Source organism: Populus euphratica, unplaced genomic scaffold, assembly GCF_000495115.2.
Source record: "Populus euphratica unplaced genomic scaffold, PopEup_1.0 scaffold93.1, whole genome shotgun sequence".
Lineage (NCBI taxonomy): Eukaryota > Viridiplantae > Streptophyta > Magnoliopsida > Malpighiales > Salicaceae > Populus > Populus euphratica.
In genome coordinates this window covers 600,902-606,442 of record NW_011499873.1, presented here as the reverse complement: position 1 = coordinate 606,442, position 5,541 = coordinate 600,902, and positions in this window count along the sequence as shown.

The window sequence follows — 5,541 nt, the reverse complement described above, 5'->3', positions numbered from 1 at the left end:
TATCAAAAATAATTTTTAAAAAATAAAAAAAAATATTTTAATATATTTTAATATGAAAAATATTTTAAAAAATACCTCCAGCCATGTTTTTAAATAAAAAAAAAATTCATGTGGCGGGACAACCATTCCACCATCAGTGCCAGCGCACCATAGCTGTTAAGAATATCGTTCTGGATGTGGCCGAGGACTTGCTTACTTGCACTGTGGCATCGGACCTCCCATTTATCACCGTGACATTAAGTTTGTTTTTGTTAATCCGGTGCAAGTTGCTTTTCCAGAATTATTTTTTAGAGTAATTCAAGCATCGCACATGTCCCTTATTCACGTGAAATTAACTAGGGATAACTTGGTTTTTTTTATTTTTTTAGCATACTGAAATTATTTAATTATCTTTAAAAAAAATTAAACTACCATTCAACAGGAACATTTATATTTTTCTTCTTTTTAGTAGAACAATAAAATCACCATAGATCTCTTAAAAAGAAAAGATTAATAAATTATCACCTGGGAGCTCTTTTGTTTTTTTTTTTGTTATATTTATTCTAACTAAGGAGCCTTTTAATAAATATAAAATATCTGTGTTTGTTTTTGGTTAACATGTGTAGAGGCTTTCCACAATCAACATCGAGTTTTCTTAGTATGGCTAAATTCATCTTAATAACCTCATTTCTTCACAAAGAAATGTGTAGTTTTCTAATCTTTGGTTTGGGTTGATAAACATTTTTTTTTTCTCTTCATTTTAGTTTTCACATGCACATTATAATCTCGAACCAACCATTTAATTTGGTTTTTTTAAAATTTTATAATTATTCTTTTTATTACTATTTTTTTATTTGAAATAGTTTCTAAATTGAAGTTTTTTCAATTCCATTCTCCTTTAATTCTTTATTTATCATATTTGGTTTTTTTATTGCTGTTTATTTGGTTTGAACAATTTTTAGAATTGAAAGTCTTTTATAATTTCATTCTTCTTCTATTTTTATTCCTATATAATTCAGTTCTCGTTCTCGTTCTTCTTCTTTTTTATTATTCTTTTTAGTTTGGGAATTTTCTTATTAATATGATGACATTATCTTCTAATATTAAATTGATTGAAAATTAATTTTTTTGTACGTCTAAGATTCCACGGATGGTGAGTTTGGAGGATTTTGTAGGATTAACTCAAGATTAGGAGATTCAAGTGGCCTTGCTTCCTCTTTTTTTAAGCTAATATTTTTTTTAGTTTTATCTTTTAATATTTTTTTATTTTTAAATTTCATTCTTTTTTAATTTTTCATATTTGGTTACAAATTCATTTAATTGACATATGTCTTGTTTTAAATGATTTTTAGAATTGAATTATTTTTAAAAAAATCATCCTCCTTTATTTTTTTTCCAAGTGATTTGATCATTTTTTTTTATTTCTTTTTGCTTTGTAATTTTTTTTAAAAAAAATTCATCCTCTAAAATTAAATAAATTGAGAATCAAGCTTTCTAGTTGAATCCGAGTTTAGAATCTTATGGGTTATGAATCCAAATGGTTAACTTTGGTCTAAAAGGTTCATCTAAATTTGTTTGTTTATTTTTTTTCTTTTTAAGTTATTTTTTTTAATTTCATTATTTAGCAACTATTTATTTTTTAATTTTAATTTTTATTCTTTAATCAAACCTGAGTTCAATTCAGATTTTGTCAAAGCCTGATATAAAGGAGAATAAAGAAAGGAAAAAAAATACAAATTGTCCGGTATATACTAACTTATTATAGTTGTGTTTATTATTTAAGTCATCAATTTTAAAGATTAGCATGGGTTAATATAGATATTATTTTTTTCATTTTACTCCTCAGATTTTTTTACAATTTAATTATTTAATAATCAACTATTTTAAATTTAGACGACAGTTAAGACAGGGTTAAAATAATAAATATACTAATTTTTTTTATCCAAATCCCAGTTTTAATAGGAGAACCACTTTACTATGACTTATTAGGTTGAACAAACCACACCAATAATTTTTTATTTATCAACATATATGATTTTTTATTGATTTTATATGGTAAAATGGTTGAGTTTTTTTATTTTTATTTTAAAAAATTTATCACATGTAAAAAAAATAACAACACTCACTTTTTTCTCTATAGTTAATGAATTTTGATAGCAAAACACAAGCCTCGTACCTGGATATTTTACTATTTATCAATAAATGCTGGCGATAAATTCCAAAACTAATGACAACACATTCATTAACAATCACTAGCCCACCTAAAGACCTTAATAAATCGGCGTAGTAGTTGGTAGATGAAGAGATATGCTTATTTTTTGAATTTTTATTTTTCAAAACTAGAGACCAGTATTTAGAGAAATTTATTAAATTTATTTAAATATATTATAATAATACTAGAAATGAGTCTTTAAGATTATTAAAAAAGAGATTTTACCCTCCACAGACATACAACTTATTACGAGAATATCCTTATCACGTGAAAAAGAAATAAAGAAGAGATTTCATTTACATTTTAGCGGTTACGTGTTGTTGATTATATAATTATTAATCCCAGCTTGATATTGAGAATGATCTCAATAAACTATTGACTTAAAGCCTAACCTAAGTAGACTTTTTTTTAATCAATTTGGATATCGACCCAATCAGGCAACTAAACAAATATAAGAGAGACCTAACTGAGCCAACTTTTATAAATTTTAAAAAAAATTTCGATTAAAATAATATTATTTTATTAAAAAAATTAAAAAAAACTTTATTTTAATATGAATTCAAAGTAAACTGCGGGTTAAATACGACAAGCATGGTAAATAAACATTAACAAAAAATTAAAGGGTGTGGCTAGATCACTACAGCCACACCCACAAAACAATAATTATTTCATGATTTTTAATTTATTTTTTTCACATCTCACCTTTTAATAACCAAATCTTTTTATTTATTCTTTTTAATTTTTTTTAATTTTATCCATTAATATTATATTACTTAAAAATTATGTTTACATATATTATTTTTTTATTAAGTTATGTACCAGTCTTGTAAATTTAATTTTTTATTTTTAGTTTCAACTTTTTATATTAGATATATTGAAAGTTAAACTTTATATTTTTTATTTATTTTTTATAAATTTATCTTGATCTTATACATAGTTCTCTCGGATTTAATAGATTTGTGAGGTTGATTCATGCTTTTTTTTAATTATTTTTTTTTTAATTTTATTTTTTAATATTAGATTGGTTGAAAAATAAACTTTATATTTTATTTTTAATTATTTTATATAAAGTTATTTTAATCTTATAATCCAGAATTTTAGTTTTTATAATTTTACTCGACCTTATTCTATTTATTTGTTGGGGTTCGTTTTTTATCAAGCTCTTTATATATATATATATATATATATATATATATATATATATTATGATAAGAGTCGCAGGTAATTTGTTGTATATATATATATATATATATATGATAAGAGTCGCAGGTAATTTGTTGTTAGAGTTTTGCAATTTTATATGTTGGCCGCGGAACTTTCAACAGAGGAGACTTGGTCGTATCTTTTGAAAGCTCTTGTCAAGTGTATTTTTTATGAGCCTAACAGCTATTGCATGATTACCACAAACCAATTATTTTTCAATATTATACATTAAGTGAATTGATAGATATAGAGTTTATATTTCATAAATAGAACATGATGACATGAATATGAATGTTACAGAGACTTTTTTAACAAAACCAATAGATTGTATTGAGAAGTATTATGTGACAAGGTGAAACCCCATTTAGATCAAGGTGTTTCTGAAATTGATAACTAGGTTTAGATGCTAAATATGGATTGGTGGACTCGGGACTAATTGAAAATCACGAGCACCAGAAAAGTGTGGTTAATCACGCGAGTAATCCACTTGGCACAAGCATTCTTAACACCCCTTTACGAGCTTAATTATGGAAGGAGAACATGAAATTATTTAATGTTAAATACCAATTGTATTAGAAATTGGTGGAGTAATTTTAGGGCTGCACTTCTCCTATCCAATCGTCTTGGCTTCGGATTTGTTTACAGTTAAAGTGTAGTTATATTTATTTTTTAAATTGTTTTTTATTTGAAAATATATTAAAATATTATTTTTTATTTTTAAGAAATTATTTTTGATACAGTGCATTAAAATAATCTAAAAATATTTAAAAAATATTAATTTTTAATAAAAATAATTTTTAAAACATTTTTAAAATAAAAAACAAAGATATCTTAGTCCTTGTGTCTCGGCGGGGGAAATTTTTTATACTTCATACCGAAGCAAAAGACAATAAAAGGCTGGTGAAGGGGTGGCTGGTACGATCTGGGAAGAGTCCCTTCCATTCAAAGGGTTTCCAAGCAAGTCTGTAGAGGTCAGGGAATCAGATTCAAATGATGGACAAAGTCAATGCTTTGTCTTTATCTTCTTTGTGACGAGACAACGGGATTTTTAAGCTTCAAAACCTGCGAGTGGTCTTGGTGGACTGAGTGGGGAGCTAGGTACATTTTGAAGTTCATTTTGAAGTTCTATCAAGGGTTGTTTGAAAGATGCGCGCTCCCACCCAAAGCCAGCAGAGTGATTGGGTCGCGTGCAAACCCGGGCCTAAAGTGATGTAATTCGTATTTGGGTTTCGGGCCTCCAACTGCATTCCATGGCCCATTAGAGTTTGGACCTGGACTTTGTTTTGTGTTGTGTCATAAGCTTGGTAGATCCATCAACATGTGTTGCGTGCTTTGTAGGGGAAAAAGAAAAAAAAACAATAATAATCATGGTACGGGTTGGAAGCCTCGACGAATTGAACACGAGCACATAACAGGCAAGCAAGGAATTGAATGCAAGCCAGTTTATGTAGCTAGCCTGTATCTTGTGAGGCTAGGTGCTCTCGGTAGTGTTTGTCTTTTTATTAGTGATTATTTTTAAAAATATTTTTTATCTAGAAATATATTATAATATGCCATGGTGAAACTTGCTCTCAATTCAGCAAGTAGGGATTATAGTGAGGATAAGGACAGCAGAAATCAGCCACGCCCAACATCTAAACAATTGGCTAGAGTGCCGTTTATAGATGAAATCACAACATACCATAAATGCTAATCACAAGAGTAATTTCCTGTGCTATTGGCAGGACCAGACGTTTTGTACACCAACGTGTTCAATCACATTACACAGATAAGTGGCAGTTTTCTTCAGGCATCAAGCATTTTCGCCCCACTGTATCACAAGACAACATATCATCTTTAAGAGATTTCAATGTGATAGTAACACTTTCTGCTGCTAAAAAAAGAAAGGCAATCTACGAGACATTAAAACAATAATCTTGTTTGTTAATGAGCTACGAGCTTGGCGCTCTTGCAGAAAGAAGGAAACGAAAGGAGATGTGGACAAGCAGCATGAATTAGCTTTGTACCTGAGAAGCTGGTTAGGTGCGCCCAGCACACTGCACACCATTAATCTTTTGCTGTGAACGTATGTGTTATGGACATGTAAGATTCTACAAAATCAACGTGGAGGTGTACAAAAAAGGAGCTCCAAATCACACAAGTAACGG